This window comes from Rhinopithecus roxellana, chromosome 12, assembly GCF_007565055.1.
Source record: "Rhinopithecus roxellana isolate Shanxi Qingling chromosome 12, ASM756505v1, whole genome shotgun sequence".
Taxonomy (NCBI): Eukaryota; Metazoa; Chordata; class Mammalia; order Primates; family Cercopithecidae; genus Rhinopithecus; species Rhinopithecus roxellana.
Window position 1 is genome coordinate 32,983,907 of NC_044560.1, and position 24,487 is coordinate 33,008,393.

The 24,487-nt window shown below is 35.7% G+C and overlaps 1 long non-coding RNA gene across 1 annotated transcript; it reads left to right on the plus strand.

The window, feature by feature from the left end:
* The first annotated feature begins 2,554 nt into the window (after positions 1–2,554).
* Positions 2,555–22,532, plus strand: LOC115892202. Its single transcript, XR_004052085.1, has 4 exons — positions 2,555–2,680; positions 2,861–2,949; positions 12,744–12,787; positions 22,487–22,532. It is a non-coding gene; the product is annotated as an uncharacterized LOC115892202 (long non-coding RNA).
* The last annotated feature ends 1,955 nt before the right edge of the window (positions 22,533–24,487 follow it).

Here is a 24,487-nt window from a genome sequence, read left to right on the forward strand (position 1 = left end):
AAAGTTATTTGCTTTAACCTTGTGATCTCTTTGTTGCTTACTTACTATGAGTTCCAGTTCGCCATATTTAGAGAAAACAACATGTCCCCATATGGTTGTGGAGCAGATTACAAAAGAAATGCCATGTATATTACTTCACACATGGTCTTGTTTGTAGTTTTCAGTACATACTCAGGAAACATTTACTTCTATTTTCTCAGCTCTAGCTTCAATATTGCCTCTATTGATGTCTGCCTTGCAGAGCGGCCTTGATGGCTGAAATTTACCCCGTTCTCCGCCCTAGCTTACCTCAGCCACATTGGCCCCAGTTACTGAAAAAAAAAATCTTCACTTGATTATAGTTCCTGGAGCTCATTAAGCTTAAGCCTTCCAAGCACCAGAATTTGATTACTGCATTAAAAATGAATTCTCTGGTGGTTGTTTTTAGATGTTGCTTCTAAACAATGGCGTGTTTAATTAACACAATTTATATCAAGTCACACAGATATACGCATTCTCACAGTGTAGCATATTTACCCAAAATAGATAACCTAATTACTTAAAAGAATTGGCTGTATTTGCAGAACTAGAGCATTATAAGAAAAATGAACTGCAATTATGAAACAGAGAAGGATGGGAAAATGCCAAATTCTTGCTATTTTTATTTTGTTTAAAAAATGTTAATTAAGTTATGGAGTTCACAAGTACTGTAGAGTTTAGCACAAGTGAATGAATAAGTCTCTTCAACGTGGATAAAAGGAGAGATTCTTCTTTTCTAGCTTACTTATCTTGAATTCATAAATCCTAAGAAAGTGCTGCTGAATAATCAGAACACAGTAACAAAGGCAGCACTTTGTCTCATTCGTGCAGAGAAGCTGGGTGCTCAATAAAGCCAGTGAACTTGTTGGGAAGTCATTTAATAAAATTTGGAAGATACATAATTAATTTAATTATTATCAACACAAATTTCTTAGAATTAAATAAGAGAATGGTGTTAAATTTAACTTTTCTCTCTGGTGGTCTTTGTGTTTCTGCTTTTCTAAAGCAAGGTCCTTAGGGAAAAAAAAGGGAAAGAACAAAAGCCTTTATAAATGTAAAGATAACCATATTTTCCCACAGAGGTCATCCAATGAAATGATAATTTTAATTTTTTTTTTTTACTTGAGGCTTTTGTGCCTGATAGAGATCTTTTATTAATTTTAACTAAGTAGTGACTACAGGCAAGTAAGAACAATATAAGAAGCAAAGATAAAAATCTTTTATATTCCCACAAATATTTACCATTTTTTTTTTGCAGTGCACTATACTTGTTATTAAGAAAGTTACAATGAAGAAATGAGAATTAGTTTCTTTTTTTATAGACTTTTTGGGGACCAGGACACAGAGATATTAACAAACGGTATGAATATAGAGTAAATAATACATCAAAATAGACATATGTTCAAAATGCCATAAGAACATAGGGGAAAAATATAAAATCTAATCTGGCAAGGAGGCCATAATGACTGAAACGATATTTGACTGAATCTGGCCATTTCTATATATGGTGCCCAGCCCCATTATTAACACATAAAGAGTATTCAGTAAGTTTAGATTAAATCAATAAATGCAATGGTAAGAAGTTTTTAAAGAGGAGAATACCACGGAAAGATGATACAATAACACAAAAGGTTGCATTGTCAGTTCAGACTCACATAAATCAGAGATCACATTCAGTATCAAGCTTTAGTAATAACGTCAAGGACAAAGCTAATCACATGATATTATGGAGCAGCCACATGTCTTCCCAAGTATTTCTTCACCATATGAGAATGTTCCCTGAACCAAATTAAACATGCAAGTGGAACATCATCATGCGATTTAGGTTACAAAAATCCCTAGTTTATGATCCAATTATTGCATAGCTTAAATGATACTTTTTGACTTATGAAACTGTACATTTCAGTTTAATTTATTTGACTCAAGCAATCAGAATGGTCCTGGTACATCATATAAAAGCATTTTGTTGATAAGGACACTCATGCTAGTGAAGGCTAACATAGGATATGGAGGCTTCCTTTGTGAGGTCTGTTACTAGCATGTTAATGAGGGAATTTGGCAGTTATTTTACTTTCCCAGTTAGATTAGGGATGAAATAAACTGCGGGTTGCTATTAACACTCTCTTTTTTTAATGGGAAAATCAAAGAGATAGATTAAGATGGTTTATTAAGGTCTTTATTACTTGGTTGCTATATTTTATTTTAGGAATTGGCTTTTTTAAAAAATTTATTTATTTTTATTATACTTCAAGTTCTAGGGTACATGTGCATAACGTGCAGGTTTGTTACATATGTATACTTGTGCCATGTTGGTGTGCTGCACCCATCAACTCGTCAGCACCCATCAATTCATCATTTATATCATGTATAACTCCCCAGTGCAATCCCTCCCCCCTCCCTCCTCCCCATAATAGGCCCCAGTGTGTGATGTTCCCCTTCCCGAGTCCAAGTGATCTCATTGTTCAGTTCCCACCTATGAGTGAGAACATGCGGTGTTTGGTTTTCTGTTCTTGTGATAGTTTGCTAAGAATGATGGTTTCCAGCTGCATCCATGTCCCTACAAAGGACTCAGTGGGCAAAGGATATGAACAGACATTTCTCAAAAGGAATTGGCTTTTAAATGAGAGCCACATGAATGGAAATCCTGACTCCACAAACTTGGGTAAGTTATTTAAACTTTCTCAGTAACCATTTTCCAATTTCTAAATTGTGAGAAACAAACAAACAAATCAAACTCACAGCATTGTGATGATGAATAAATAAGGTAGCAAACACTGAGCATAATGACAAGCATATATTAGATACTCAATAAATACATTTCTCATTTCACATTTCCCCCCAGATTTCTCGTTCTCTCATCCAGATGCACTGGATAAACCATGAGGCTGCTCATTTAATAAATCTACTGTTTCACAGTGTGGTCCTTTCAAGGTATGTTTTCTTTCCCATATCTCAATATTCCACATATCACCCAACTCAGTCATATTTATATTTGAGAGTTTTGATCTCAAACCAGATTAAAAGCTTTATGAATACTGAGCCATGTCCAAGGTATCTTTTATTTCTCCCAATTTCTGTGTGTAATACCATATGCACAAATACTGCCAATTTAACACCGGCTGATTAATTGTTGATTGGGTAACTTATAACTCAATAATTAAAGTTAATATATAGTTCAACCCAGCTATGGTAAAATGGACATTTATTAATGCTAAAGAAAATGTCTTTATTTTCTCTATACCATACATTGTAACCTTTTATATTACGTAATTTGAAACTTACTGAGAAGTTGAAAAGATAGTACAAAAACTTTGAATATTTTGAGGGTAGAGGTACCATCTCTTAAGAATAAGGAGTTTCTCTAAGAAAACTACAAGAGTGTAATCAAAACCAGGAATTTATCATTGATACAATACTACTATATAATTCTGGTCCATACTCAATATTTTTTAAATGTCTCAATATTTTCAGTACTATATCCCATCAACTACCACTATCATCTTGGCCATAGCTCAATCTGAGGATTGCCTGAAATTAGCATCAAGTTAGCCACTTTTAGTTGAGTGGAACATACCCTCAGCCCTTTTCTAGCTTGTGTAGCTTTGAAATTTTTGAAAAACATAAGCCAAATATTTTATAGAATATCCATTAATCTAGGTGTGTCTGTCTGATGTTTCCTAATGATTATATTTAGGTTAGAGACTTTTGGGAGAAATACCATAGAGACATCAGTGTTCCTTAGTGGATCATCAGTACAAATAGAATGTCAATCTGTATTTATCCATTTTCATGCTGATGATAAAGGCATACCTGAGACTGGGCAATTAACAAAAGAGAGAAGGTTTTTTGTTTTGCTTTTTTTTTTTTTCCACAGGTCAATAATTCCTTGAAAATATGATAAAATTTATTTGGTACTGTTGAACTGAAATGTTTTTATTATACTTTATGAACTTGCAGTTCCACATGGCTGGGGAGGTCTCACATTCACGGTGAAAGGCGAGGAGGAGCAAGTCACATCTTAGGTGGACGGCAGCCTGCAAAGAGAGAGAGCTTGTACAGGAAAACTCCCCCTTACAAAACGGTCAGATTTGGAGATAATGATTCACAATCATGAGAACAGCAGGGAAACGACCTGCCCCCATGACTCAATTACCTCCCACTGGGTCCCTTCCACAACATGTGGGAATTCAAGATGTGATTTGGGTGGGGACACAACAAAACCGTATCATTCCATCCCTGGGCCCTCACAAATCTCATGTCCTCACATTTTAAAATCAATCATTTGTTCCTAACAGTCCCCCAAAGTCTTAATTCATTTCAGCGTTAACTCAAAAGTCCACAGTCCAGTCTCATCTGAGACAAGGCAAGTCCCTTCTGCACATGAGCCTATAAAATCAAAAGTAAGTTAGTTATTTCTTAGATACAGTGGAGGTACAGGCATTGATTGGGTAAACACAGTCCTTCCAAATGGGAGAAATTGACCAAAACAAAAGGGCTATAGGACCCATGCAAGTCCAAGATCCAGCAGGGCAGTCAAATCTTAAAGCTCCAAAATGATCTCCTTTGACTCCATGTCTCATATCCAGGTCACAGTGATGCAAGAAGTAGGTTCCCATAGTCTTGGGAAGCTCTACCCCTGTGGCTTTGCAGGTTACACCCTACCTCCTGCTGCTTTCATGGGCTGGCATTGAGTTTCTGCGGCTTTTCTAGGTGCACGGTGCAAGCTGTCAGTGGATCTGTCATTCTAGGTTCTCGGGGTCAGTGGCCGTCTTCTCACAGCTCCACTAGGCAGTACTCCAGTGGCTACTCTGTGTTGGGGCTTCAACCCCACATTTCCCTTCCACATCACCCTAGCAGAAGTTCTCCGTGAGAGCCCTGTTCCTACAGCAAACTTCTGCCTGGACATCCAGGTGTTTCCGTTCATATTCTGAAATCTAGAAACAGGTTCCCAAACCCCAATTCTCGACTTCTGTGTACTCACAGGCTTGATAACACATGGAATACTGCCAAGGCTTGGGTACCCCCTCTGAAGCCATGGCCTGTGCTCTATGTTGGCCCCTTTCAACCATGGATGGAGTGGCTGGGATGCAGGGTACCAAGTTCGTAGGCTGCACGCAGCAGAGGGACCCTGGGTCCAGGTTACTAAACCACCTTTTCTACTAGGCCTTTGGGCCTGTGATGGGAGGGGCTGCCATGAAGACCTTTGATATGCCCTGGAGACATTTTCTTCATTGTCTTGGGGATTAACGTTGGTTTTCTCATTACTTGTGCAAATTTCTGCAGCCAGTTTGAATTTCTCCTCAGAGAATGGGATCTTCTTTTCTTTCTTTCTTTCTTTCTTTCTTTCTTTCTTTCTTTCTTTTTATTTTTTTAGTTTTTATTTTTTTATTATACTTTAAGTTCTAGGGTACATGTGCATAGCATGCAGGTTTGTTACATATGTATAATTGTGCCATGTTGGTGTGCTGCACCCATCAACTCGTCAGCACCCGTCAATTCATCATTTATATCAGGTATAACTCCCAATGCAATCCCTCCCCCCTCCCCCTTCCCCATGATAGGCCCTGGTGTGTGATGTTCCCCTTCCCGAGTCCAAGTGGCAATCATTAAAAAGTCAGGAAACAACAGGTGCTGGAGAGGATGTGGAGAAATAGGAACACTTTTACACTGTTGGTGGGATTGTAAACTAGTTCAACCATTATGGAAAACAGTATGGCAATTCCTCAAGGATCTAGAACTAGATGTACCATATGACCCAGCCATCCCACTACTGGGTATATACCCAAAGGATTATAAATCATGCTGCTATAAAGACACATGCACACGTATGTTTATTGCGGCACTATTCACAATAGCAAAGAGTTGGAATCAACCCAAATGTCCATCTGTGACAGACTGGATTAAGAAAATGTGGCACATATACACCATGGAATACTATGCAGCCATAAAAAAGGATGAGTTTGCGTCCTTTGTAGGGACATGGATGCAGCTGGAAACCATCATTCTTAGCAAACTATCACAAGAAGAGAAAACCAAACACCGCATGTTCTCACTCATAGGTGGGAACTGAACAATGGGATCTTCTTTTCTAACACATTGTCAAGCTGCAAATGTTCTGGTCTTTAATGCTCTGCTTCCCTTATATAACTGAATATATAACCCTATAACCTTTATATAACCTTTAAAAGCACCCAAGTCACTTCCTGAATGTTTTACTCCTTAGAAATTTTTTTCTGCCAGTTACACTAAATCATCTCTCTCAAGTTCAAAGTTCCACAAATCTCTAGGGCAGGGGCAAAATGCTGCCAGCCTGTTTGCTAAAACACAACAAGGGTCACATTTGCTCCAATTCCCAACAAGTTCCTCATGTCCATCTGAGACCACCTCAGCCTGGATTTCATTCTCTATATCATTATTGGCATTTTTGTAAAAGCCATTCCACAAGTCTCTAGGGAGTGCTAAACTTTCCTACATTTTCCTATCTTCTTCTGAGCCCTCCAAACTGTTCCAACCTCTGCCTGCTACCCATTTCCAAAGTCAGTTCCACATTTTCTGGTATCTTTTCAGCAATGCTCCACTCTAATGGTACCAATTTACTATATTAGCTCGTTTTTACACTGCTAATAAATACATACCCGATACTGGGCAATTTATAAAAGGAAAAGGTTTAATGGGCTTACAGTTTCATATGGATGGGGAGACCTCACATTCATGGTGAAAGGCAAAGAGGAGCAAGTCACATCTTACACGGATCTCAGCAGGAAAAGAGAGAGAGTTTGTGCAAGGAAATTCCCCATTATAAAACCATCAGATCTCGTGAGACTTATTCACTATCATGAGAACAGCATGGGAACGACCTGCCTCCACGATTCAATTACCTCCTGCTGGGTCCCTCCCACAATACGTGGGAATTCAAGATGAGATTTGAGTGGTGACACAGCCAAACCATATTACAGCCTTTGTCCAATATTGATGTTACTGATTTTGATAACTTGGTTAACATAGTATCTACCAGAATTTCCACCATAGAGTTAATATATTACTTTTTAAAATGAACACATAATGTTGTGAAAACATTCCTGTTCTTCATCTATGTAAAGCTTCTGTTATTCATCAAACTCTCATTAGGTTTAGTGGTCATTAATGACATTATGATTTTATAATTCCTTCTGTATTTAATGACATACTAGAAAGATGAACTTTTCTTTCTCTCTAATTTTTCCTTTTATCAGCATAGACTTACGCAATTTGTCTTAAATTTAATGGGTGATAATACTTCACTGTCACTGTTAACTATTATTAATTATTATTTTTCAGTGGAAATCCATTCATTTTGATTATTGTCTTCCTTCAATAGGTCTCCTTTATTCTCCGAGAACTTCTTTGCTGTTTTGCATATCAAGCTCTTCCAGAGCCATGTTACATTTTCCCTTTTTTAGCCCTGGAATTAACTATTTCTGTAAAATGGGTGCTAGGTATAATCTATTGCTGCTGGTGTGTCATTTTTTTTATACCCTGTCAGTACTCAAAGCTAAGAACCTAAATTATCTAATTCCTTTATACTTAATATAATTACTCATTTACCCAAACTTAGAATATGCAAAGAAATTGTTTCAGAATTACTAACCCATAGCACTATGAAAAGCACACCAATTAACTGAAATTCAATATGTGCTTCGTATTTTTGTTTTTCACATGGAGGGAGGTGTAAAACATACACAGAGCAAACTACACAAAACTGAAGTAAACTTCATCTACAGCAATCTCCCTCATTCTGGAGACTGTGTGTGCCCTAGGAATGGGTTGGCTGCACGGATTCTCCAACTGCTACTCTCCTGCTCTTCTATTATTCATCTAGGTTTATAGAAACATCTCCTAGTCTTCTTCTAGCACCACGTGGCTAATCCACAGGCTTAACATTTTAGCTGTAATCATGGGTTATTAGTCAAGACAGGCAAACTCTGAAATAAACTACATCAAACTTGAGGTCTAAAAAGGCATGGACTGACTCTCAGCATGCACCTCATCCTACCTTCAAGTATCTTCATATTTCACTGTCCAAGCTTCAATAATTTCCTTGCATATTTGATGGTATATTTTCTCATGTTGTTTACAGTAAATTTTGAGAGAAAACATCAAAGCAAACATACTTTCCCTTGGTCATCATTATTTGTACATCAAGTAGGTCATAATTAGGTACTATAACTTACTGATACTCTTAATGACCAAGATTTGCATTTTATTTAAATTATTTATTTATTGAATTTTACATGTATGTTGCCTATATTTGAGACACTTGTTAATATTAGATATATATCAACATTCATAAACATTTATTTATAAGTCTTCATGTTACCATAGATGATACTAAGGTAAAAAATTACAGCCATTAACTAAGGTTGCCCTGCTAAATTTGGGAAAAACAGGGTCTGGGAACTAGATTCTCCTGATTTTTAGTGCAGTCAGTTTTCACTAGTTAATACCGTACTCTACTTAGTTACCTAAGTAGAGGCAGAGGTTTCCGGTGAACAAGACGGGAGAATGTTGAAAAAGATGCTATTCATCTTATTGCTAGCGACAAATATATCCTATTTAATTATTGCCATAGACATTAAAGAAAGAATTGTGTGATCTCTCATTTTCCCTTTATATAAATATAATACTCTATTGGTAATAGAGAAACAACAATAATGGAAGTTTATAAACCTACTCTTTTCTTTTATGAACAGATTCAGTGGCATCAGAAAAATATACCTGAAAAAAATTATTTTATTTTTCAGTGTTTTAGAGTGTCTCAGGGGACAGAAGCATTGTCAGGATTGTTAGTAGTGCCATGATAATTTTCAAATACTAGTTTCTGTTTAGTTCAAAAGATGGTTGAGATATAAAATTCAATTATTTTGTTTAGATGCAAACGGTTATAAGAAAATGCTGTTTTATCTCTTTGAAGATAATTAACACTTTATCTCAGTTAGATTGTCTTTAGCTGCAGTGATGTTGTCTAATATATCACAAATGTTTAAACCTTATAGCACAACCTATTGCCGTTAATTTCTAGTGTTCTAAAATATTTTCAAAAATTGAGAGTATGGTCTTTTTTTTTTTTTTTTTTTTTTTTTTTTTTTTTTTTTTTTTTTTTTTTTGAGACGGAGTCTCGCTCTGCTCTGTCGCCCAGGCTGGAGTGCAGTGGCCGGATCTCAGCTCACTGCAAGCTCCGCCTCCCGGGTTTACGCCATTCTCCCGCCTCAGCCTCCCGAGTAGCTGGGACTACAGGCGCCCGCCACCTCGCCCGGCTAGTTTTTTGTATTTTTTAGTAGAGACGGGGTTTCACCATGTTAGCCAGGATGGTCTCGATCTCCTGACCTCGTGATCCGCCCGTCTCGGCCTCCCAAAGTGCTGGGATTACAGGCTTGAGCCACCGCGCCCGGCCGAGAGTATGGTCTTTAAACTATGCTAATTCCTTTCAATATAAATGAATTTAATTTTATTTTTACTTAAATTAATCTTAATAATTGAAATTGATATTGTGTTCCAGTCTATTGGGGGAACATTTATGATCTAAATCTTCATGAACAGTCTAGACTTGTCATTATAAAAATAGCAATCAAAAAGTCAATGATCTCATAAAGTATCAGTAAAAATTAAAATTAAAATACAAAATCTAATAGTCAGAAAATAGTATCATAAAGTAAAAATTGAGATCACTAAGTAAACCCACTATTCAAAAATGATATGAAATATTTATAAAGGAGAATAAATGTGTATATGGATAAAATTAGAATCAATAAATACCAGAAGAGTAATCAGTTGACAGGAAAATTAACATATGTGAAAAGAATCCAACCAATGGAACAGAATGAGGATCTCCTCGACAAATGATGTTGGAATAATTGGATATTCACTTGGAACAAAGTTACACTTAGTCTTTCCCTTACATGATCATATAAGCCAATTTCGTCTAAAAATTTTTTCAAAGAAGATGCAAAATCCACAAACCATAAAATAACTGACTGACAAATTTAATTTCATTACAATTGAAACCAAAAATATGCATAAGCACATAACAAAAAACTGTTAAACTGAAACCACCTTGAAGAAAATGAAGAAAATTTATAGTCTGAATGAAAATCTGTTTATATAATAAATGATTAAAATTAGTAATATATTTGTAAACTATTTCTACAATAATTGTTTTAAGTGTCTATATAAAAGATCAAAAATATGAATAGACAATTGCAATGAAGACATACATGTATGGCTAATAAACATACACAAAGATACAGGGACCCATTATTAAATAGTACAAGTTAAAATCATAATTAAATCTTGTTTTAGATCGTTCAGATGGACAAAGCATTCTGTTAAAGGTGTTATGAGGCCAGTGTGGTGGCTCATGCCTGGAATCCCAGCACTTTGGGAGGCCAAGGCTGGTAGATCACCTGAAGTCAGGTGTTTGAGACCAGCCTGGTCAACATGGTGAAACCCTGTCTCTACTAAAAATACAAAAATTAGCTGGGCATGGTGGCAGGTACCTGTAATCTCAGGGGAAGCTGAGGAAGGAGAATTGCTTGAACCTGGGAGGCGAGGTTGCTGTGAGCTGAGATCTCACCATTGCACTCCAGCCTGGGCGACAAGAGCAAAACTCTGCCTTAAAAGAAAAATAAAAGAAAAGAAAAGGAAAGAAAAGAAAAGAAAAGAAGAAAAAAGGAAAGAAAAGGAAAGAAAAGAAAAGAAAAGAAAAAGGAGATATAGTTGAGGGTGTGGTACCTAAGGACTTTTAGACACTGTGATGAGACAGTTTAGTAGAAATAATTTGGACAACGATTTTTATAGAATGCCCTGAGACACATGACATAAAGGTATACATGGATACATGAAAATAATAATCAAATTCAGGACAGAATTTTTATCTGGACAGAAAGAAAATACATATATGTACACACACATGTATATATACACCTGTTTGTGTATATATATGTGTGTATATATATTTTCTTTCTGTCCAGATAAAATTTCTGTCCTGAATTTGATTATTATTTTCATGTATCAATGTATATACATATATATACACACACACATATATATATACACACACATGTGTATACATATGTATTTTCTTTCTGTCCAGATAAAATTTCTGTCAAATACATATATATATATACACAAATATATATATGCCTGTATATATATATATATATGATAGGAGAGAAATACACAGGAGTAGTTTAAACTATACTGGAAATGTTGTATTTTTAACCCAGTTGGCAATTTAAGTGTTTGGTTTATCTTTTTTGGCATTTTAAAATATCTTTTTGTATATTATACATTTTATATATTGATTATTTTCAGAGAAAACAATAGAAGTGGTAAATAAAATGTGGTTTTTGGAAAACTTTTTCCATGGAAAGGAAATATGAACATTTTCAGACAGTTCAGCAAGTTCTGAAGGGGAAACGATGGTTTCCTTAGTTAATTCAGGATACATAAAATTATATTTATATGATACTAAATTAATAAGTTGATAAGAGATGTTTTAGATTCTATTCTCTATGTCACAATCTCTCCAACTCTGAACATACAGACATTTCAGAAAAATGTCTGTATGGGAAAATGTCTATATAGGAAAACTGAAGGGAAAGAAAATACAAAACCAATCACATAAAGACAACTGATCAATCAGATTCTAGAAAGAAATCAAAGTAAGCTAAATCAGGAAGAAAACATTAATCAGCTTTGGTTGGGCATTTCTTTTAATTGCTTGTAATACGTGTCCTTTGACATCAGTTAACTTCTTAAGATCCACTGCAAAATGGCTGAGCAGGTATTTGCAAATTATTTCTCATTCTAACATTGATTTTCATTTCTAACAAAATTTTCCTAATCAAGATAAAGTCAGATTATGTGTTCTATATAGTTACAGTAAGAAAAACATCACATACCTTTAACTCCCAGATTCGAATCTGCTTTCAACTCTCCTATGGCAGTTACCATCATCTGATCAAAGCACTGAACTTGGCTTTGCCACTTACTCTGAGAATGTAATTTAACATTCTGGGCCCAAGGTGACTTCTCTCAAAAGTGAAGAAGCTAAAGAGGAAAGTACGGGTGCCAATTGTTGTCCTACCACCCATCAACTGTGTTATACTAAGCAAATCACTTAGCTTCCCTTTATTCATTTCCTTACTTGTAAGTCAGAACTACTAATTTCTCACTGTCAAGGTCATTTTAAGGATTATATGGCAATGTTTGTGTCAATATATATAATGGTTGACATATGACAGATGACCACTTCTTCAAAGCACATTATATCTCTGCATCTGCTCAATAGGCTTGTCCTACCTTTGAAGACGTTTCTGTCTTTTAAAGGCAGAATTATCCAACAATTATGAATTCATTACTTTTGTATGAGACAGCTTTCTGAAACTGAGGGTTGAGGTTGCATCTTGTCTCACAATGGACAAGCTTTTGTAACACGTGTGGAAACAACACAACAAGAGAAGTGAATTAGAGGAATGGTTATCCTTTCATGCTTTCTGTTTCTTTAGCATTGGCTTCACAACTAGTAGAACTTAAAGGAATACAAGTAAACCAGGACTTTAGCAATCTATCAAAAAGTATTACCCAATCTCACTTTAATTCATTGGAATAATTTCATATTTGTATACCAGAGATAAGAAATTTCAACAATTCTAGTGAAATATGAGTATGTATTTGTTACCTTTCAGATAGTGGAATTTAAGTTCCCACACAGCCGTTTCAGTATGTCAAGGTAAGCTGATTCAATCTTCTACTATTCAGCTTTTGCTTAATCAAGCACAGTGAGCTAAAACAGAGTGGCTTTGATAGACATCATTCTTTAAAAGGAGGTGAATTTCTTTTCAGTTTATGCTGCATAAGGATTTATACTCCCATTTATGCAGTTGTTTCTGCCCAGTTAAGAAATAAGTACTTTCTTACTTGTGCTTCCCATTATCATTTACTGTGCCCTTGGAAGAAACGCCTGCCTCCCTCTTCAGCCAGATGAATCCTATTCACTTGTCAAGAGGCTCCTCCTGAAATCCTCCCTAGACTTTCTCTATAATAATTGGGCCATTGCTTTCTTTTTCGACTCTCGTGTTTACTTTATGCCTCTATCTCAGATTTTAATAGTTATAATACCTTATACAGTATTACAAACATTTTTGAACATATGTTTTTCATATAGGTATATAAGTTCATATTATGCTATGTTAAATATCTTTCAAAATAGGATAAATTAGACAACTAACAAGTATAAAGAGGGTAGGTCAAGGCATGACTGAAACTTGTAATAAAATGAAAACTATGGAGTTGCACATATTTGCTAGATTTGAAATGTATAAATTTGACTTCAACCTTCATAGTAATGAAAGCCAGGTGGGAAAGATAGTCCGTTACATTAGGTTCTGAATAAATATGATGAAAACAAACCAAATTTCTAAAAAGCATAACATTTCCTGATGCAAATAATTTGTCAGATGGCCCCCAAGGCGAGGATATTATGCAATGTCACGATCTTTCTCAACAGCGTCATTTTAGGGCCCATAGCAATGATATATGTGGCATCATTTCTTTAAATAGCCCTCAGTGTGGTTAAGGACATTTCAGCAAAATTCAATTCAGTGAAAGAAGTTCTACTGGATATCTACCTGCTATTGTTTAGCTATTATCCTCATCTTACCTTGTGTTAAGGGATCAATTTTAGACTGTCGGGAGAAAGTATGAACTGATAGATTTTAGAAAATCCTTCATAAATTTCCTTTCTCATAGCTGAACTTTTATACAGTAGATTGGTGGAATGTTCAAGACAAAGTAAAGCTGGTGGAATGTTCAAGACAAAGTAAAGCTCCTTTCAATTCAGAGCTGTATTTATCAATGGATCCTGCTGAGAATAAGCGTGATATTCTTTTATTAACATCAGAAAGTGAGTATAGGGTAGGATCTATATAATAATCATGCCTAAACAAGGTACATAGTTCTCATGGCAACCACTACAATATGAAAAAACAGTAACAATGTTATGAGGTTATAACTAAGGAGTGGAATAGAAGGTAGAGAGTCAACACAGAATAAATCTTTTTGTTGTTATTACTAAATTTATTTATAAATTTAATTTTAAAATTAAAATATTTATCAAAATATGGTTATTTCCAGGATGGAGTTTTAGGTTTGCCCTAACGAACAGACAAATGAGTTTCTGGGAATAAGTCTTAAAACATGGCCACTTGTATCTGATTGTAATTAATTACTAGACCACTTACCCACTAAGATCACTGATTATTCGTTATAATTAAGTAGTAGTATCTACTTGTATGGACAGGCATTTCTTTCCATTGTATATATTGAGAATATATATGTATACACACACACACATATATATGTGTGTGTGTGTATATATATATAGCATTCAGTTTTTACAAACATGGTATTAGATAATTAACAAAAAGATTAAAATGAATAGGGGGAGCTTTGACATGTAAAGAGTTTTGAAGTTGTCATTCCCATTCTTACTGAATGGAGATCACACAATAAATCACTACTGGGAAATCTACAGATATAGGCTATTTTAGACTAATAGTTGATATCTGCTTACCTGAAGCCATAAACTAGCAGGAACATATAAATGGTAATTGGAATGAATGACTGGAGGCTCCTTTGAGAGTGGACAAAAGTCATGGAGGTGGGGGCAGGTCCCAAACTCATAAATATTTGCCATTGGGAACTTCATCAGATACCAATGATAGAGTCAAGAAAGGTCTCCTTATGGACTGACACAGGGAATAGAAAGGTAACCATATAAAATATGGCCAGAGAATTGTTCATAACAAAGGCCTATTCTCCATTAAAACATTAAATTCATATATAAGAAAAAAGAAAGATCTAAAATCAATAATCCAAATTTCTACCTTAGGAAACTAGGGAGAGAGAACAATTTAAGCCTAAAGCAAGCAGAATAAAATATATAATTAAAATTAGAGCAGAAAGCAATGAAATTGAAAAACAGGAAAACAATAGAGGAAATCAGTCTGAAGTTTTCTTTTTTTTTTTTCTTTCTTTTTTTTTTTTTTTTATATCTATGCCAAGTTTTAGAATGAGGATGATGCTGGACTCATAAAATGAGTTAGGGAGGAGTCTCTTCTTTTCAATTGTTTGGAATAGTTTCAGTAAAAATGGTACCAGCTCTTCTTTGTACCTCTGGTAGAATTCAGCAGTGAATTCATCTGGTCCTGGGCTTTTTTTGGTTGGTAGGCTATTTATTACTGCCTCAATTTCAGTACTTGTTATTGGTCTATTCAGGGATTCAGTTCCTTCCTGATTCAGTCTTGGGAGGGTGTCTGTGTTCAGGAATTTATCCATTTCTTCTAGATGTTCTATTATAGTTCATGTGCATAGAGGTGTTTATAGTATTCTCTCATGGTTGTTTATATTTCTGTGGGGTCAGTAGTGATAGCTCCCTTATCATTTTTGATTGTGTCTATTTGATTCTTCTCTCTTTTCCTCTTTGTCTAGCTAGTAGTAATCTATTTATTTTATTTTTATTTTTTTCTCAAAACACCAGTTCCTGGATTGGTTGATTTTCTGAAAGGCTTTTTGTGTCTCCCTTTCCTTTAGTTCTGCTTTGGTCTTGTTTATTTATTGTCTTCTGCAAGCTTTGGGATTTGTTTACTCTTGGTTCTTTAGTTCTTGTGGTTGTGATGTTAGGTTGTTGACCTGAAATTTTTCCAGCTTTTTGATGAGGGCATAAATTTACCTTTTAACATTGCTTTAGCTGCATCCCAGAGATTCAGGTATGTTGTCTCTTTGTTCTCTTTAGTTTCAAATAACTTGTTGATTTGTGCCTTAATTTCATTATTTACCAAGGAGTCATTCAGGAGCAGGTTGTTTAATTTCCTTGTAGTTGTGTGGTTTTGAGTGAGTTTCTTAACGTTGAGTTCTAATTTAATTATGCTGTGGTCTGAGACACTGTTATGATTTCAGTTGTTTTGCATTTGCTGAGGAATATTTTACTTCAGATTATGTGATCAGTTTTTGAGTAAGCACTGTGTGTCCATGAGAATGTATATTCTGTTGTTTTTGGGTGGAGAGTTCTCTATATATCTATCAAGTCCACTTGATCTCTAGCTGAGTTCAGGTCCTGAATATCTTTGTTAATTTTCTGTCTTAATGCTCTAATATTGATAGTGGGGGTGTTCAAGTCTCCCACTATTATTGTGTGAGAGTCTAAGTCTCTTTGAAGGTCTTTATGAATCTGAGGGCTCCTGTATTGGGTGCATATGTACTTAGGATAGTTAGCTCTTCTTGTTGAATTGAGCCCTTTATCATTATGTAATGCCCTTCTTTGTAATTTTTGATCTTTGTTGGTTTAAAGTCTATTTCATCAGATACTAGGATTGCAACCCCTGCTTTTTTTTCTCTTTTCCATTTGCTTGGTAAATCTTCCTCCATCCCTTTATTTTGAGCCTATGTGTCTCTTTGAACATGAGATGGGGCTCTTGAAGACAGCATACCAATGGAGTTTCACTCTGTCCAGCTTGCCATGCTGTCTGTGTCTTTTAATTGGTGCATTTAGCCCATTTATATTAAAGGTTAGTATTGTTATGCATGAATTTGATCCTGTCATCATGATGTAGCTAGCTATTTTCAGAGTTGTTTATGTGGTTGCGTCATAATGTCAGTGGTCAGTGTACTTCAGTGTGTTTTGTAGTGGCTGGTAATGGTTTTTCCTTTCCATATTTAGTGCTTCCTTCAGGAGCTCTTGCAAGGCAGGCCTGGTGGTGACTTATTCCCTCAGCATTTGCTTTTCTGAAAAGGATCTTATTTCTTCTTTACTTATGAAGCTTAGTTTGGCCAGATACAAAATTCTAGGTTGGAAATTCTTTTCTTTCAGAATGTTGAATATGGGCCCCCAATTGCTTCTGGCTTGTACGGTTTCTGCTGAGAGGCCCACTGTTAGTCTGATGGGCTTCCCTTTGTAGGTCACCTGGCCTTTCTCTCTGGCTCAAAAGATGGTTTATTGAAAGGATTAGCAAAATAAGTTCCTAGCCCTGTTAACCCCGAATAAAAGAGGGAAGATACAATGATCAATTTCAAAAATAAATAAAAATAAATAAATAAATAACACACACAAAAGGACAAAAGAGAGCCCATCACTACTGACTATATTAAAATGCTAATAAATGAAGAGTATAAACATTTCTAGGCCCACAGATTTTTATTTGATATCTTAGATGAAATAGAATGCTGCTCGAAAGATAGAAACTACCAAAACTAAATATCAAAGACACATAAGTACACACACACAGATACATATGTATTTCCAATGCCTATCTCAGTGTTCATGTAATAATTGGTACTAGCTAAAAATAATTAAAAAAGAATAATCCAATTCTAGTGGTTACGCTTAAAACCTTTGAACTTTTGCCTTGCATTTCAGAAGACTTACCAATCTGATCATCTAAATAAAAGAACATACTCTAACTCTTTCACTTGTTCTCCAGTCTCCAAACACATAGACAAATGCCCCCACTATTTTTATATATGCAACCTCACTTATGATAAAAAAATTCTCTTCAAAAAGAAAGAATTGACAAAGTTAATGTCTTCTTTAGATTAAGAAAATGTATGTTACTTTTCACCTGTTTTAAGGCAGTGGTAACTTAAGCCAGGAAATATATTCAGATAAATGATTACTATTTGAGGTGACAGGGGGTAGTAAAGTGAAGTATGAATTACGAATACTATAATTCATTCACTAACTCATCACTTCCCAAAATCTACTAACAAACAAAACAGGGAAGGAGAAATAATTTGTACTTTTCAAATATTACAGTCCATTTTGCATAGTGATATTCATGGATTTTTGAACTTCTGTTTTTTTTTTTTCTTGAAAACTTGTTAGTGGTGAAATCATAAGCATGATAATATAAATTCAACACTAATTATGGGTTGCTATGTGTTTAAATGAATTAAAATATAAAAACATTTTTGAGCAAACTCTAAGAATGACCCAGTAATCTCATGTCATTTTGCTATAAGTGCATAGCCTTTGAAATGAAGAGATTTTTCCCTCATTTACTTCAGGTTATGATGTGCCAGTGGAAACACCATCTATAAAGGGCACACTGAGTGTGCTAACATATGATGGAATGGTTTCAGTATGCAGGCAGATCCCTATTCTAAAATACTATGTTCCCTATGAGTTCTGTTATTCCACCAGTATAGATTCTATTCACAGTAGACAAAAGTGTGTAACAAATCCTTAAGGTCTATACTTTTCTGATGAAACTATTCTGATCAACTTTATTCACTTATAATTATCATCAGTTCTGAAGTGAACATTTCATCTCCTTTCATTTTTCATTGCTATTCCTGCTGATGAAGATAAAGTGAATGCATGAAGGACTTATACTGAATTGTTGCCATTTGTGCAATTAGTCTTCCAATTTCAGTTAGAAGCTTTATTTACCTAAATAATATTTAAAGTTACACATATTGGTAGAGTAGTAGAAATTAAATTTGCTTTTATGCAGTACATCTTAATGAAAGTTTTGTTATAAATGACAGAATGCATGGTGGAGTATGAGAAGGGAGAAGTTGAAAGTACAAGGTCCACATGAAATCTGTGAATTATAATAATTATTGTTTTCCCAAAGGGCTTTCAGGTGAAAAATATCCACAGGAGATAGAAACATCCTGCAAATGTGACATATATTATTACCTAAATCAAGATATGAGGAATAGAAGGTCCTTTTGAAGATTCAGTTAATAAACACAATTTATACTCTGTGAGTTTTCAGAGAGACCATCTGTGTGGCTTCATTTAGAAGTTCTTTATACTATGGGTGCCTATAATTCAACCTAGAGTTGCTTTATAATTAATATTTTTCATTAAAAATTTGTTAATATGAATCTCAAGGAACTTCTGTATTCACTGCTTTTCTCTATTTAAAATAAGCTGGTAGGCTTTTTTTTCCCCCCAAAGCATTTAAGAAGTAGGATAATAGAGTTTACTAATCCAACAGAATTGTCATGATTGTGACAAAAACAACTGGAGTCCTTTGGGTACTGAGAAATGAAAAATTGTAGAATTAGGTATTGTAGAAAGCAGGAACTTAAACATCTAACTCCTGCTACCAGCATCACGTATGGCTGTACGTTCTAAAAGACACTGATAGTGTAGAACAATTATACCGTGCATATGATAGTCTTTCTGTGAGGCCAGTTATTTTAAATGATATTGATAAATATTGCCAGGGCTGTCCTCCAACCAATATGTTCAGCACACACATTAGGTTATCTGTAAAAAGGAGGTTAGCCTGAGAATATTGCTATTGGCATTATTGATTCTTTTTTTTTTTTTTTTTTTTTTTTTGAGACGGAGTCTCACTCTGTCGCCCAGGCTGGAGTGCAGTGGCCGGATCTCAGCTCACTGCAAGCTCCGCCTCCGGGGTTTACGCCATTCTCCTGCCTCAGCCTCCCGAGTAGCTGGGACTACAGGCGCCCGCCACCTCGCCCGGCTAGTTTTTTGTATTTTTTTTAGTGGAGACGGGGTTTCACAGTGTTAGCCAGGATGGTCTCGATCTCCTGACCTCGTGATCCGCCCGTCTCGGCCTCCCAAAGTGTTGGGATTACAGGCTTGAGCCACCGCGCCCGGCCGGCATTACTGATTCTTGAGCAACAATGAGGTAAGAAACTCCTACAACAGAACTCAAATTGTTTAAGAGGGCTAATGTAGCCACAGATCAGTATCACTCCCTTTGTTACCTCTTAAAAATGGTAAAAGTGGCCAGGAGTGGTGGCTCACGCCTGAATCCCAGCACTTTGGGAGGCCAAGGCAGGCAGATCACGAGATCAGGAGATGGAGACCATCCCACTAACATGGTGAAACTCTATCTCTACTAAAAATACAAAAAAAATTAGCTGGACGTGGTGGCATGCACATGTAATCCCAGCTTCTCAGGAGGCTGAGGCAGGGGAATCACCTGAACCCTGGAGGTGGAGGTTGCATTGAGTGAGATCATGCCACTGCACTCCAACCTGGGCAACAGAGGGAGACTCCGTCTCAGAAAAAAAAATAAAATAAAAAAAAGAAAAAGGTAAAAACAAGTCCTGTAAGCAGGAACACTATTGAAATTCCCCATTTAAGTCTTAGAAGTTCCATAGTTAAAAGCAAACAATGTTAAAAAAGGCACAATCGAAGATGAATATACAAAAAGGCAGGCTACTTTGATGAATTTACATAAATGATAAAAAAACTGATTTAGACCACCCAAGACTAAAAGTGTTAGAATTATTGCATGAATAATTTTTTTTTTTTTTTTTTTTTTATTATTATACTTTAAGTTCTAGGGTACATGTGCATAACGTGCAGGTTTGTTACATATGTATACTTATGCCATGTTGGTGTGCTGCACCCATCAACTCGTCAGCACCCATCAATTCATCATTTATATCATGTATAACTCCCCAATGCAATCCCTCCCTCCTCCCCCCTCCCCCCTCCCCATGATAGACCCCAGTGTGTGATGTTCCCCTTCCCGAGTCCAAGTGATCTCATTGTTCAGTTCCCACCTATGAGTGAGAACATGCGGTGTTTGGTTTTCTCTTCTTGTGATAGTTTGCTAAGAATGATGGTTTCCAGCTGCATCCATGTCCCTACAAAGGACGCAAACTCATCCTTTTTTATGGCTGCATAGTATTCCATGGTGTATATGTGCCACATTTTCTTAATCCAGTCTGTCACAGATGGACATTTGGGTTGATTCCAAGTCTTTGCTATTGTGAATAGTGCCGCAATAAACATACGTGTACATGTGTCTTTGTAGTAGACTAATTTATAATCCTTTGGGTATATACCCAGTAGTGGGATGGCTGGGTCATATGGTACATCTAGTTCTAGATCCTTGAGGAATTGCCATACTGTTTTCCATAATGGTTGAACTAGTTTACAATCCCACCAACAGTGTAAAAGTGTTCCTATTTCTCCACATCCTCTCCAACACCTGTTGTTTCCTGACTTCTTAATGATTGCCATTCTAACTGGTGTGAGATGGTATCTCATTGTGGTTTTGATTTGCATTTCTCTGATGGCCAGTGATGATGAGCATTTTTTCATGTGTCTGTTGGCTGTATGAATATCTTCTTTTGAGAAATGTCTGTTCATATCCTTTCCCCACTTTTTGATGGGGTTGTTTGTTTTTTTCTCGTATATTTGTTTGAGTTCTTGGTAGATTCTGGATATTAGCCCTTTGTCAGATGAGTAGGTTGCAAAAATTTTCTCCCATTCTGTAGGTTGCCTGTTCACTCTGATGGTAGTTTCTTTTGCTGTGCAAAAGCTCTTTAGTTTAATTAGATCCCATTTGTCAATTATGGCTTTTGCTGCCGTTGCTTTTGGTGTTTTAGACATGAAGTCCTTGCCCATGCCTATGTCCTGAAGCTCAGCAGTTTTTTAATTTGTTTTAAGATAAGAGAAAAAGCTACATCTTTCACATTGATGTGAAAGATCATGCACACAACTAAAAATAAATAAAACAAAGGTAAAAATTGAAGAAATGGGGTACTTTAGGAAAATGGTGATAGTAGAATCTATCGTAGAACTGAAGGTGTTGCCTTTGGATAGAAGCATGAGTAATTTATTTCTAACGAAACAGGAAAAATGTATATATTGTCATAAAAAACTATTACAAGGTTGTAATAGTGGTGGAAACATCTAGAAGGTATTTTGGCTGCTGCTAGAATTTCTTTCATAAAGCAAGAGCTGACCTCATCAGGTAAGAGTGTAGATTTTGGAGGTTTGTGAAGAAAGGACAGGGTCTGAAATGGTCATCTAGGAAGATGGTAGATTGAATGGAGAATGGAAACACCTAATACAATTGTTGAGCAGCCGTAGGAGTATGTAAGAAGCTGGCAAACATGCTTCTATATGTGAACAATCTGCCTGATAGTGTGTTTTACACCACTAAGCTCAAGTAGGTATACAGAGGTTCAAGGTACGCAGAGAATGTGAACTAGGATTGTGGTGTTACTAAGGGAGTTGAAGACATAGGTGAGGGATTGATTATAATGTTTTACCATGAAATTTAAGCTGGGTAAAGATACAAAAGAAGGTAACAAATAAGAGAGGAATAATGTAATACAAGAGGGGCAATAAACCTTAAGTTCTGGTTATTGGTGTTGGGATCTTAGAGCATGTAAGCTAGTGAAGGGGTGGAATTAGAGAGGAATTGAAATTGACATTATGGAAAGTTTGTGCTTATTAGTAATGGTAAGTTCTAGGGTACAAATATGATTGTTGGGTGAGTTATCCATGTCAATATTTAAAGCATCGAGAGTTATGAAAGTAGTCATGTGGGACAGACAGCCGAAATTCTATGGGATGTGAGATGAGCCTAAGTGTCTATGATATTTGTTAGAAGGAGGATGACATCAAATTTAAATCTGTTGTTCCTAGGGATGAAGAAGGAACATCACTGGAGCTAGGCGTTTTGGAAGAAAAGAGATTGGATGTGACACAGAGGGTATCTTTCGCATCTCCATAGTATTAGGAGTAAGGAAAGTGAAACAGCTACCAGTTGGGAATCTTACAGGAGAAGCAGTATTCTTGAGGGTAGGGAGTTTACTAAAAGCACTAATAATACAATAAATAAAATGTTTTTAAAAAGTGATTCAGATGATTTTATCAATTATTTGTTTCTGTTTAACAAACCACTAAATCTTAGGATTTAAAGTAGCAACGCTTTCCCCCCCCTCCTCATAAATCTACACCCCAGCCAATAAGTTCCACTGATTTGGGACAGAAGTACTGATCAGAATTGGGCTTGCTCAGGTGTTTGTATTCAGTTAGTGAATTGGCCAGGGCTGGCTGGTTACTATGCTTTGCCTGGAAAACCTGAGTTCTGCTCCATGTGTTTCTCATATCACTCCAGCTACCATTCCCTCCACCCATGGTAACGGCAGAAGATTTGAATTAACTATTCAGAAAGAAAGCATCAGTGACTAATAAACATATTACAAGAAGGTCATTTCTCATTACTAATCAGTGAACACACATTAAAACAATTAAAAGGTAAAATTTTATACGTGTTAAGAAAGGTTTGTAAAATTCATTGTTGGTGAGCGGGATGGAAAAATATAGCTTTCATTTAGTTTCAGAGAGAGAATAAATTATTCCCCCACCTTTGGTAGGACTTTCAGCCATGTGTATCAGTTTTTAAATTGAAGCTACCTTTTAATCCCAAAACTATTCTTCAAGGTATCAACCATAAAAGAATATTCATTATAAAAGAATACTCACAGTACTTATAAAGACGTTTAAAGACGTTCATTGTAGCATTGTACAAAATATCACACATTGTAGGAAGTTAAATGTGTAAGTAAAGATTGAATACAGCAATTCCTCATGCATCAGTCAAAGACTTAGATGACAACAAGTGCCACACTCAAATTAAGTAACTGAACATATTTTAATAAAGGCATTGTTTACAATGATATGGGTACAAGTTTAGGAAAGCCAGAAAGGGAAATATAGTATCCTGGAGTTTATAACTATGGAAAACTCCCAGTATCTCTTGACCTAATGGGAAACTCATGACAGCTGTGTGTAGAAGGCCACCTGATAAAAGGTATGACCCTTGGTGGGGGAAGATGGCAAACAAATAGATAACAAGTATGCAGGAAGGTGGGAAGTAAGTGTCTCAACTTTGCTTTTCTTCTTTCTGTATCTCCTGCCAGTGGCTTTCACTGCACTGACAGATACAATCAGAAGCCACAGGGCAAGGAAGGTATTGAGGATCAAGAGCTCTTTCAGGCAGTCGTTTTAGTTCAGTTTCCCAGGACACAGAGCAGTGTGGAGAAGAGTGGAGACTGGATCCGGACAGACGAAAGGAAGTTACACAGCATAACACACAAGTCAGTATTCAATAGCAGAAAGGAGGTCCGGGTAAGTTCATACTTGTTTATATAGAATGATTTCTCCAAAATGGGTACATGAAAAATTTTAATACCTGCAATCTAGTATTTTTAATATAAAATATACAATGTGACCATATACTTCTAAATCTACATATGTAATTATTTCAGTGAAAATATATACCTTAAATTGTTAACAATAGTCATCATTCCTGTAGCAGTAGTTAGTGGATATGGGTAGAAAATTGAGAGGGATTTTATTCATCTGGATTTTGAAGTTTACAATGAGCGTGCATTTATGTATCAAATTTATTTAACAAATTTAAATTTTTTACATCAATAAAATTACTAAAATTCTATAGAGTAGTTGGGCAAGGGGCAGGAGCAAAATTTATATTATGATAAATAATAATGTATCTTCTAATATATACAATATAGAGAATCAGAATGTGGAAATGATGGAAGCCTGCTTATTATTGAATTATGAATTTAATTATGAATTGAATTATAAATTGAATTCAACTATGAATTAAATTATGAACTA